Below are 13,585 nucleotides of genomic sequence, written 5' to 3'. Positions count from 1 at the left end.
CAAAATTCTATATTGCTCTCGTGTCTGTCATTTTTTAATGCGCAAGTTGTCTCCGCGTGGTTTCTGGAATTTTACTATCAAGTTACAAAAACTACAATCATCGTACAACGTCCCTCTCAAAGAGAGTACTTTGACACTGGCGAAATTGTCCAATTAATTAGGACAGAAAAGTCATATTTTAAAAGAGAAGAAGAAGACCCAGTGAAGAGCACTCGCACGTTTACCTTACAAGGTTTTTAAAAAGATATAGGTAAACAATCATATGTCATGATACGTAAACAAGTAAATCCTTCTGTCTGTGATCTCAAATTGAGAATTAATGCTGAACTACTAGCATGATTAACTGCTATGCATGAGTCACATGTCTGGATTTGTTTTTGTTTACGTTACACATACTCGTAATACCAATATTAATGACATATACGAAGTGAATCTGGAAACGGGATTAGGACAAACAACCAACTTACTCGTAGCTAATATAGGCAGTAGGCAGTATTATTGTAGACCAAGTTAGAGTTCTTTTGTACCAAGAGTTCAAGAGACCGCGATAGCACCGCCATATTCGATACCTACTTACACTGATTTAACAATTAAACTTTGAGGATCAATAAATGATCTAAATTTCAGTTTTTTGAAAATGTTGCAAAACAAAAGCAGCTCAATTTTCTGAGTAGAACCGAACCTTGAATATACCTACACTAAAAAAATGTGAACGTTTCACGTAAATACGACAGTAAACAATTCGTATACATTTGTTGAGTCGTTTAGGATTGATCCCAATCACGTTTCCACAGTCATCCTGTATTTTCAATACCAGCTTATACCTTACACGATAAAGCTGCGTAGTCTTTCACTGTCGCAGATTGTCGAGTTGCGCCATCTATTCCATAAAATGAGGGTTTTGTGATAGGCGCTAGTATCGTAAGGTACATTTGATAACTTTGACATTTGTGTCACGTTTGAGATTGGTTCATAACTACCTAAATGAAATAAACAAATCGCAAGCAAGACTGTAACGTCAAACAGACCTCAAGAACACTAACGCCATCTAGTCCACTCCATCCAATCCATCTCAAAACCTTCATTACATCGGAATACACAGAGTACGATCTGAAGCAATTTATAGTTCATACAAATATCTCATAGATGTATACCGGCCCTCTGTTACTTTATGCCTCAACAGGTTTCCGTGAAAGTGTAACCACGCTTTTAGATAAACGACGGAGTGAACTCTTTATCAACAATAGGGTAATTGACACCAATATTCCGAGACACGACTCTATTATAAACACTTTATTTTATCTCAGAAAACCTTTGGCATTTTTGCAGCGTTAGTGAGTATTTACGTTAGTGAGCGTTTTGAGAGATTGATGATGTCAAACACCCTATTCGTGCATGTCCACGCCGACAATCCGCGACCAACTTACGCCGAACAGAACTTATTTTATGAGGAATATGTCGGGCGAGCCAAAAGCACGCTTATTCATTAGTTATATCCCTCTTATGAACGGAAGACTAGTCATAATAGTTATATAGGTGCATTGAGTCGATTCCAGGGTAGGTAGTGCTAGTTTGCCCAGCAGCACTGCGGCGAAACTCCCCACAGCAGAGTATATAGACAGTAAGGCGCTGCCTACCCTGGAATCGGCCTTATTCACATATATGTCCATTGTAATAATGTAAACTTACCGTATTCTTCGAGGGTCGTCGGCGGAGTTTCCCCCCGCAGCGCATAGCCGGCGTCGTCAACGGGCGCCGCCGTGCGCGCCCCGCACCAGGGCACGCAACAACGGAACACCCCGCCTCCGACCACCGTGCTGCCGTGCGCGCCGCAACCGACCAAGCCAACACCCGCAGCCGCGGACTGTACCCCCACGTAGCAACCACCATCAATACTCACACCCTTAAGTTAAAATCTTTGGCACTTCACTCAAATTCAAAATTGAAGATAACAGCGATAAATGTATAACAATCAGTCTTGGAAATAGTAGATAAGTGTAAGATATGTCAGTCGAGTGTGATCTAGAGGAGGATTGAAAGTTTAAGGAAGTTTAAGATAGAAGGGATTGTAATTTAGTAGACGTAAATTTTTATCACTTTCACTTTTAGCACTTCAATTTGTTTATCGCAAGGCTTTTCATTGTTAGACGTTTAATTGTTTACATCTTTTTGTTTAACCCATGTTTTGTTTCAAATCTGGAAATCAACGGGGCGGTCGTGCTATCGAATCACTTCGAGCTGATTTGGTTTTCCTTCCTCTGTTTATTTAAATGCATATTGATTCATGTGTCTAATAAAATACTGATTATTTGTAACTGCATTAAAACGTCACGCCACAAGCGTGAATCAGACAGATATAACGATTTGTAACTTTTGGTTGGCAGACTACCAAATTGTTGATCGTTCCTCACAATTCGTCGGTAAATAATGTTTTTATCGAATTTAGCGTATTGGATGTTTATTTTAATTAACATAAAGAAAAAGAATGAGACTAAGGAAGAGCCGTAATATTGAAACAGACTCAATTAATTAAGATCGTAGTTTAATGAGACATTGAGTAATGCCTCAGTCGCTTATATTTGATTGTTGAAGAAGACATGTACAGTCGAACCATTTGACTCCTGACCCACCGTACAACGTTCTCACAGTAAGTGTCATAATAATTTCCCTTGTCAAGCAATGCGATGTCACTATGACTTTCTAGGACAAGGTTCCACAGTGGGTCACGATTCAGTTGGTTCGAGTGTACACTGAAGATATACATACATAGGTACTACAAGAACGTTTTACGGTGGATCAAAACAAAATAGTTCCATAATAGGTAATAAAATAATAACCTATTGGAAGTACTATGGCTTCTGTTACTTCTATAACTCCAATGTTAGATCGGAGATATGTCCGACATTAAAATTACGTACGTGTCTGTAGCGTTACAAAAATATTAAAGACGTTATGGTGACATAAAAGCTGATATTGCTGTATCGACCACAATAAAACATTTAACGACATTAACGACCTTCATGGTGAAACTAAAACAGTTTCGATATAATACAAATTACAAGGGAAAATGTCTAAATAGACATTCGTAGTTTGTACCCATCTGTTTATTTTGATGTAACATTGAGAACGCGACAAAATAAAATTCAAAAAAATGTTTTTGTTCATTTCCCAAATAAAACAAACATTAAAATGAGACTATTCTGATCAATAACACTGCATAACTACATAATTTAAAGCTAGTGTTGTATGAATTATTCAATCATTTGACGCGGAATGTATCTCAACGTTTGTCGATGCCTACGTAAAAGGTGACATATATGCATAGGTACGTATTTTAATCACGAATATTTTACGCCACAATCAACGCATGGCGTCGATTTTCAGCAAACTGTGTGGAATGATGGTGTCTGATTGGGAAACTCGTGAAAAATCGTAAAATAATATTTCTACCTACGTACCTATGCAGACAAATTAGTATGATTTGAAAATGTTTCCGGTAAAAAAGTAATTTAGAGTACAGGCTTTTTTTGCTGATTGTACTTTCATTATCTTCTAAAATAAATATCTGCACCAAGTTTCAAATCGATGCTATTAACCGTTGCATCGTGTGGAGACGATCTCAGCCAGGCCACCAGAATTTCACTATCAAATTATTGTATTGTCACCAGACGTACATATTATATTATGTACTCGTAAATATGCCACAGGTCGATCGGATAGCACGAAGTGGTTTTAAAAACTTATAAACTTAATATTTACTCAATCAAATACATATGAACGTTGCAAGTTAAATAAAGCTTGTAAAAACAGTACGAGGTCGAGACCACGAACACGAAATTTACTAAGTTATCTAGAAAATGCTTGTATAACCTTTGCCTTAACCCCAGACCATTAGGTCTACCCACGCTTGACCTTCTGCTGTTCTCAGTTTATCAGTAGTAGAGTAAATAGTTTTTAATCTAAGTATCAATTAAATTAGCTACCATAAAATATCAAGCAATAACATCTTAATTTTAATAAAAGTTCACATGTAATACACTTTATCGCAGTCACCGTAAAATGTATGATGACTCGCTAACAATTCGTTCATACGTTGCTCCGTATTTCTTAATTTCATTTTAACGGCGTATGACATGAGCCGTTTCATCCTTCATATTAAGATGTTAAAAGCTTGTGACTCGAAAAAATAAAAAAACGACCAATCGCAGTCGGAATTGCACACGAATGGTTCCGTATCACGTACCGTGCAATTGATATTATTAATAAGGCCAACGCATTTATTTTATACGCAAAGTCTAGGCGAATCGGTTTTCGGCGCCGTAGATGCTCAAAACACTGGTAGGTAAAGTCGAGGGCATAAATATCTATAGATACAGCCACTGCGTCAAATATTTTGTGCATTGACCTTATAGTATACACTCACAGCACAGAGTCCCTTGTCGTTAGTTTTTACTTTGTTTAGTAAAACTGTACTTTTAAAATACCTGACATTTGCTTATAATGAATTTTTTAGAAGTTCATAAATATAATCGATTCCTATTCTATTATTATATTTGTTGCTATCGCATCCATAGTAGTAATAGTAACCACACATGGTAAGTGACTTTCTAATATGATTAGGATTGGTTATTTGGAGTCTTTTTGTCTTTTTGTATTTCAACTCCAAATTTGTTACTTTTACGGTCAACCACATCGAAAACACAAACTGAGACATAGATGCACAGAAAAACTAGAAAAAGATTTTCCTAATAAGATCCAAAAGATTGACGGACTAACAGACAGCGAAACCTTAATAATAGACTCCCATTGGCACCTTTAGTAAGAAACCCTAAAAAGAGGAACATTTACAAAGTGACAGCAAACACAGCCCATTATTTAGTGTTTGTTCGTTCAAACGCGGAAAATTGCTTACGACACATGACTTTTCACTCACAGAACAACGATTATTTTAATAAAATAAAAACGTGTTGTTTGATTAATTAATATCTACATGGGGTATGCGCAAACGCCGAGGGTGTAAACTACTCGCCCTATCCTCACTTAAAAGGATTTCCATGTCGCACTTTTAGACTGGCTGACAGACAAGCATTCCTAATCTAAACCCTACAGTTATAACTGTATGTACTGTCTAATTTGTACCTTTGTTCCGAGCTCAACTCTACCCTGATTATTTTTATGATAATTTGGATCGTAGAAGTATTTGCGATGGATGGCACCATTCGCCACTATTGGCTTATGCAAGTGCTTAAGATTTTCGGTTGATTGGTTAGATTCCCCAGTGGTTCCGTAGTAACTATTAAGTAATCTATGCCGTGGCCAAGTTGGTAGGATTAAAAGGAAACGCAGGTTAAAATGTCGTCCGGCGATTCTAAGATCTTTATTGTTTTTTAAAATCTTAACCTGTAGTTAGTTGTTATGATAAATATTGTGTTAAATGTGGTTATAGTCAACTGTACATACTGCTGTTACGAAACCGTACTATACCTATAAACTTGAAGCTGTGAAAAATCTAACTATTAAGTTGACGTAAAAAAAGATGGCCGTTTATGCCGCAAATAACGTATATTCAATACTCCTAACCCTTAAATTGACAAAGTTCGCCACAATCAACATGATTCAAGACTTTGACTTTATTTATTTTTTTAATGTAGAACATTTTGGACTATAAGGTAACGACGAGGCTTGAATCAAGAACTTTTTTCAATTTTGTCAATTTAAGGTACTTTCTGTTGACCTGAACTATTAAATTTGTGAAGTAATATTCTCATATACATTTGTAATTATTTATGTCTGTCCTTATCCATCTAAAATGACCCCACTGCGTATATATTGCTTAGGAGCCTCTGCTACCACTGGTTTAGGGTGGAGCGTCTATGTATGGAGAATAAAAAAGTTCTTTAATCAGTCTCGAATACCTCTAAAAACTTGCATATGGACTAGTTTCTTACATAGGTATTTTTAAATTATTTTTTCGACATATGTTTTAGCCCTCTACCTTACCTTGAAGATTTTGATTCTTGTATGAAAACTTCGTAATTTCACATAAAAATAAATAAATATTTTTTATGCTGAAAAGTGACGGGACATCAGCTTCAATCAAAAATTGTATCAATACATACAGTTTCGTGCTACAAGTCAAATAAACATATTTAAACGAAAATTGGTGGTTTTGGTAGTTTTGGCAGTCTATTTAATTTATAATTTTGGTACATTTAGTGCGTTACAAAGGTAAAATGCCTTTAAACTAAGGTATATTTTGAGTAAGATAACAACATAATTTTAGGTAAAAACACACTATTTTACGGAATTTAACATAATAGTTTTTACAAATATTTGAATGACAGTAGTGGGCTCAAAGTAGGTTTGAATATTATTATTTTTCTCATAAACCTTTGAACAAATCGCAACTTTTTAGCACTATTCAGCACTCAAAACCCAATAAAAATAATTCGCTCCACCCTGTCATTCATACTCGTCAAACTTGTACGAAACCCTCGGTGCACGAGTCCGACTCGCACTTAGTCGGTTTTTTGTTACCAAATACTGCTGCTGTTCGGGAGCAACTAGAATAATTATAATTTATTACATATTATAAGTTTGTTGGACTCGCTGAATCCGGTAATCCGGTTTCGGAAATCCGGGACGTGACGGATCCTCGCGGATCCTCAGCGTGTGCATAAATCTTTTGATTCGCTGCCTGGGATCAGGATAAACCAATTTCCACGATTTCGGGTCTTTTTCAACGCTTTTCTGTATGTATATAGATAAGTTGGTTACAGGGAGTAATCAACTGGTCTTTCTACATTGGCACTACAAACAGGCTTTGAGAAAGTCGATATTAGCACTTAAATCCCTGAGAACAGCGTGATTTTTTATTCGTTAACTAACTTAGTTTAGGAAATTATGTTCTATTTAAAAAAAAAACGAACCACTGAGCGGAAATCTGTCCCATATTTTGAAATAAATAAGTTTATCATCCAGAATTGCGTTTTAACGGCTCACAAAAAATACATCAATTGATTGATGACGTCGAATATCATTACAATTACGTTTTTCGATTATAATTAATCAATTTAAAAACTGTTTTTGTCTTTGAACTCACAATAAAGTTTTAAATACCTACCTATAACTTTAAAAACCCAAGCACGTACCCCATTAAATAATGTGAGATATAACAAAGAACAAGTAAACGACAACACAAAGAAGTAATTCAATTGTTTAATTAGTTTTCCGCAATGGTGTAGAGAAAAATTAGATTAAACTTTCCCTGGAAGTGAAGGAAGGCTGATTAAATTAAATCAAGCTGTTTTTTTACGCAAACAGATTACGGCTTTTAGCTGTTAAAAAATGCGCAATCAAAACCAAAGGTGACAGGGGTATATACAATATATATTGTATATACAATACAATGACTCTTTATTGTACACAACAAATAGTAAGCAATAGTAGAATAATAATAATAACAACAATATAATAAAAATAAAACAAATAATAATATACTGAAATAAAATATATTAGTGCAAATATTAGTAGTAGGTAATAATAGTAATATACATGAGAGTAATTACGGTAACGTATGTGTGGCATACTTGTTTAGCATTTTTTTAATAATACTTCACTATCTCATATTAAAATCTGTACACACGTAAATTTACTATCTTTGTGCTGTCGTATTAGGTCATTGACAGCGCCTGCTACCCGTGTACTGTCACATAGTATGTCTAGAAACTAAGATAATATGAAGAGACCCAATTATTTGTGATATCAGGATCCTCCTACGACCCAAGATTCTCTAGAGTAGCACTTTGATGTTTCTTACAAGATATTGATCTCGGTATTACTAAAAATTGACCCAATTCCTGTTCTTAATCAAGTGACGACCTGACGACGACTGCCAACTGTATCCTAACGGCGAGAGACCCTTGGGAAGAGAACTTTAAGTCACCTTATTTCGTAGTTAAGCTTCGTAGGTTGATATATTGGATGCTACAAAACAAAAGTAGCTTAGTTTTGTGAGTAGAATCGAACCTTGAATTTTAAGCCCCGGGGTCAGTCAGCGACACCCTGTATTTGTTACGTGATATAGACCGGATTACTTTTAATGAGTTCTCAATACTTCGATACAGTTGCATACATGATCAAGGGCATTCAAGGGTAAGCTGCGACTTCGTTAAAATATCGAAAAATCAATAAAATTAATCACGGTCTGCATCCCGTACTAACACTTACATTTTTCTCTCTTGTCTTGGGGTCTTGGATGTTTAATATGTATTTAAGTATGTGTTTATCTATATATGTTTTTATTTATCCGTTGCAGCGTTGCCTAGTATCCACAGTACAAGCTTTGCTTAGTTTGAGACTAGGTCAATTGGTGTCAGGTGTCCCATAATATTTATTATTTATTTATTTATTTTCGATAATCAAGCTATCATATGATAGGCGTGTTTGTCAACAAATAATATTTGATAAAAAAGATATCTCATCGTGTTATCAGATGGGTGAAGGTCGATCTCTAACGGTCTCCTCTACTATACCAAATACACTAATATAAAGTATGTACAAGTATTTAAAAGAATTTCAACTAATGTTAGAAACAAGCTTTGCTTAGCTTAAAACCAGGTCGGTAGGAGAAATTCCTATAATATACCGGGTGTGGCCTGTAATATGAGCAAATAATTAAAACATAGATCATACTCCTCAAACTGAACAACATTAGTACAGCGACTTTTAGAAATAATTGGTTTTTTAATTTTTATTATACTTTTAAGTTTATTCGAAGAAGCAATGTAAAGCAAAATGCTTGATGTTCGTAGGGTGACAGGCGACGTCAGTTGGGCTCTAGGATGACGTACATTGATAGCAGTATTTAATTTGTATGAAAAGAGGAAAATTCAAAGACTCTGTTATTTTTAAAAGTCGCTGATCTAATTAATTTTGTTCAGTTTGACGAGGACGATCTATGTTTTAATTTTTTGCTCGTATTACAGGCCACACCCGGTTTATGTCGTAAGATAGGACTTAAGAGAGTCGGGATCCGACCCAGACATGATCAATGTGCGCATAACAAGTGGGATTCGGGCAGAGAATGAAACTACTTTGAAGAGCTAACAAAAGTCCACTAATTGTGGTCAAGATAAAATCAAAACAATACGACATTCATTCACTGACATCTTAGAAATGCAACAATCACAACGATTCACAGTAACTTAAGAACAAACAAAACTGACAATTGACGATCGCTTTTCCCGCGTCCAGATCTAGGTTCTGTCAAGCGCGCCACGCATGGCAACACTGGCGTTTCGTAAGTGCTATAATGCCAATCCTTAATATACCACGTATGGTAATGACCATACAAGGACCATACTCATAATTCTACATATATTTTTATAAAGTTATTTGACATTACGATCTATACACCTGCCACTGCAAGGCACAGGCCTCCTCTCAGAATGAGGAGTTGGGCTGCAGTTCCCACACATGCCCAGTGCGAATGAGGCACTTATTGTACCATCAGCCAAATAAGTGGTCTATCAATTTTTAAACAAGTTCTTATCAAATGAATATGTCGCTAAACTCGAACTTTCAAGTTAACAGACACGTCTATTGGCGTTATTGTTTTATGAGATGCAAAATATTATCAACTTTAGGGTGGTAGACCACATATTTAGCTGATTAAACTGAGAAACTGAGAAAAGAGTCAGCAAAATCTAGCAATGCTTTAGTATAATTAAAATTTCATGATGTTCTTTCAACTCTTTCCTCTTTATTACTTACGTATGTACGTTAAGGTAAACGTACGAGTGCATCACTATCCCAACAGTTGGTAACTTTATTTTTATGTCATTAGCAATAGAGATGACAGCAGGGTGTCATCTATTGGGCATTAGCGCGTCGAGCACACGGACGTTTACCTTATATCAAGGAACGAAACCAGTCCAAGTTCCCATTTCAACCTTTTGCATCTTTTTCCAGTTCCCGCGATGATAAATAGTGAGACACGTTACAAAGCTTGAAGAGGCTCGCCCTCAAGCCTGGCTCTAAGCATAAACCTAGCCTTTCTACAAACTAGAACAATGGAACAATACCACTGATATTACGGCCCGGCTGAACTATACTTACCGACTGCGATCGCAATCACTCGCCAAAGTTATTACTTCAATTGTTTTACTAAAAGAGAGACTAAAGTACGATTATGCTTACATTTTACGAATCTGGTCGCTCAATTCTCTTTTTTTTCTATTGTCTCTGCAAAATACCTAGAAGGTTTTTCTACATCAAACTCGCGCAAAATTAAAGTCGGTCCGACTAGGTACTTAAAGTGAGTTGAAATAAACATGTTGCATACTTAATTAATTAGGCTTTACTAATAAAAACACATATTAATTGTCTTGTTAAAAAAACCGATCAAACGCGAGTCGGACTCACCCACCGAGGCTTTGTACAAACTTTTAAGTACTTACCTTTTAATCTATTAATATCCAGTATTAGCAGAGCCCTTCTCTTAAGCAAAATGTACGCATCATTTTAGATTTGTTACTGATATAGACTTTAAAAAAAATAAGATTTCGGAATTTTCTCATCGGTTGTGCTATAAGAGCTACTTTGATATCAAATTTCAAGTTTCTAAGACAATTGGAAGTACCCTATGGGATGGGTTTTGATACCCCTTTTTAATGCCTGTGTCTTTTGATTGTATTAACTAAAAGGTTTGACTTTTTCTTTGCTCCAAAAGGCAGCAGACTGGAGTATTTGATATTAATTTCCATTTAATTCCTGCACGCGTTCCTGAGAAAAAAGGTCTTGGTAGACGGACGGACACAACAAAGTGATCTCATGAAGATTCCGTTTTTGCCATCCAGAACCCTAAAATGGTAAAGTACAAAAGGATGAAGAAAAAAATGTGCAGGCATCACGCGTATTGAATCAATTTTATCCTAATTAAATGATAATAATTACCACAAAGGACGGTTGACTAGTTTACTCACGAGAGTTTTATTTATACAGACTAATGGCCTTTGTGCAAATAGGTACTAAAACAATGGGAAACTAATTAACTAAATTGGAGCTACTTTCAATCACATCGATAATTAGCTCTGGGAAACTTCTTTTTAATTAATCACACTTGTTTAGTCGCAACACGCGGGCTAACTTGGTTGCAATCGCCTTAATAAAAAACAAGGGCTTTTTGCGTACATACTTAATGCCTTAGGGCGTCGACCTCACGCCTCAGGCACCCATTGCTGGAGGAGGTTGTGGGGGATGCTGGCGCTGCCCTCGCCAGCAGTGTAGGCAATTTTTATAAAAATCATATTTATTGTCTTAAAAATACTCAATGTTACTCACAAATGTGATGAAAACATTGTATGTCGCTTGGGCGGTACTGGAATTACGAACATCGACTTATTAAAGCCCTCAGTCTTCTACTTCGGGCTTCGAACAGACTCTCATTCTTAATTCCTTATTTACCACCCTTAAAACACAATGTAGTTAGGTACTATTAATGACACAACCAGCTAAATTCCAGGAATTGAAACATTACGGCTCCAATTGACTTTACAATAAACAAACATCAATATGCTACTGTAAATATACCCCAATGTTATAGTTCAGTCAAGGACAGCTGATAGAAATATCAATCAACTATAGTGACGTCGTTGCGTCAAATTTGTCGGTACGACTCTCTCGACTACCAAAGTAATAACTGTTGATTGAGCTACGTTTATTTATTCAACAGCTCAACATGTTCAATAATTGATATATGACTTTTGTAAGGTATTGCGATACGTTGCAATCGTACCAATCAATTACCAGTCGTTGAGCGGTCGGTAGTTCAATTGTAGACTCATTTTTGTACCCGGCACTGCTAACAGGGTAATTGCATATTCGTGTCGGTCTCACTATTTAACCTGTCGTGCGAACTACTCGGCGGTTTTTAAATATTAATCGGTTGCCATGTTCGGTGGTTGACAATACGACGTGCTTTAATAGTATCATTTCCTGAAATGGCGACGCGGACCATTGTTTTGAACAGATGCGATTAGATTATTAGCCCCATTGTCATCCCTCGCCAAACATTACGCTCCATTCAACTAAACTAAATGCAAACTGTAAGTACTTTATCTTATTCATCTTAGTCTCGTATGGCGGCCTACAAACGCAACTACGTCACACCTATGAAAACAAGTGGTGGGTTAGGATAAAAATAAAACTGTCTCTAATTATAATTATAAAAGATGCAACCGCACGCCCTACCTTTATTTTTCAAATACATACCTACATGTTGTTTTTGTTATAAATACTTTTAACTCTTAATTACTATTTAAGTTGTATGTCTTAATTAATTTAACACCAGTGTTATATTTCCATTATTCTTTGGAGAGGTCATCCCTTTCCAATTGCAATACTATTGATACGGAAGGAAAGGAACATAAACATGCCACAGGTTGTCTTTACGGAACATAATCATTTTTTTATGATTCGGTATAGGTTATAGGAATTAAAATGACACATCCAACAGCAGCTTCGGATGATATTAGGTATTTGCTTTTCACATAAGTAATTCAGCCGTACCTATAGTTAAATGTGACGTATGGTCAAAGAGCGTGTCCATAGAGTCCTTGACTCTGTGAAAACATTCATTGAGCATTTAGGCATCAGGTTGTACCTACGAATTGCTCTTAACGCTGCCGCACGTATAGCGCTAATGCATGTTTATTACCGCGTGATATTCAGATTAAACGCTTATCTCTTGTGTAACCATGTTCGGGCTACACACGACGATCTGTTTGGATTGGAATCTTCAAATCAGAATCGATGCTTCCAACATCAAAACAAAACTTTTCAACAAAATCAGCTCGCGAGTGATCCGATGACAACCTAGAACAAAGTGTCATCTACTCACAATCGTCAGTCGCAATGATTTAGAACAGATCGAATAATCCTGTAAAGTATTTTACCACAGAGCAACACAATCACAAAAACAAAGGGCCGATGGCACTGCACTATACACAAGAGCTCGCAGGCGAGCGGGCAGTCGTGCTCAGCGGCGGCGGCGGCGGTGCAGGGGACAGCCGGCGCGGGCTCGGGCCGAGCGCTCGGCGCACAGCGACGCAGTATCAGCAGTGCATCCCATACAGTATCCACATGACGCGCGGCGGCGGCGGCGCGGCGGCTAGCCCCGAGCGTCGCGACGGCCGGCAGACCGCGACTGGATGGAGCGCCACTGCGCGCCGCAGCCTAGGGCGCCGCGAGAGCAGGACGAACATACTCGCTCCAGCTCCCACGATCGAACAACGATTTTAGCCCTTGAACCTTCCCTCTTAATCCTCATTTACCTTGTTCAGGGAAAGTCACTTATGTTTTTGTGCGACCGCAAAAGGGTTTTTCACCTCGCGAAACGTCCGTCCGCGTAGCGTGTTACGTAGACGCTAGGGATAGAGATGCTGCGTGTCGGTTCCTATGGGTCGTTCCGATGTTATGACACTATTGAACGTGCCGTGCCTCGTTGTTTGACCGTGAACATGTTTTAACCCTGCACTCGTTAAGTCATTACGCGGTATGTGCATGCATTTCTATTTGGACCCGC

At 37.2% G+C, this 13,585-nt stretch overlaps 1 protein-coding gene across 4 annotated transcripts in view; it reads right to left on the bottom strand.

The window, feature by feature from the left end:
* The window catches only part of dnc (phosphodiesterase dunce), a 551,064-nt gene extending 538,020 nt beyond the window's left edge, over positions 1-13,044 (bottom strand). The window contains exons 1-2 of one of the 4 annotated variants that reach the window (XM_074095100.1): positions 12,957-13,044; positions 1,690-2,196 (exon numbers count right to left, since the gene is read on the bottom strand). The gene's annotated coding sequence lies outside the window, so the exon portion shown is untranslated. Of the gene's footprint in view, positions 1-1,689; positions 2,197-12,668; positions 12,806-12,901 lie in introns of those variants that run through there. The other 3 variants (XM_074095096.1, XM_074095099.1, XM_074095097.1) reach the window with 3 other exon arrangements.
* Positions 13,045-13,585: the final 541 nt, after the last annotated feature.

This window comes from Choristoneura fumiferana, chromosome 12 (genome assembly GCF_025370935.1).
Source record: "Choristoneura fumiferana chromosome 12, NRCan_CFum_1, whole genome shotgun sequence".
Taxonomy (NCBI): domain Eukaryota; kingdom Metazoa; phylum Arthropoda; class Insecta; order Lepidoptera; family Tortricidae; genus Choristoneura; species Choristoneura fumiferana.
This window is presented reverse-complemented; position numbering and strand designations above follow the sequence as displayed.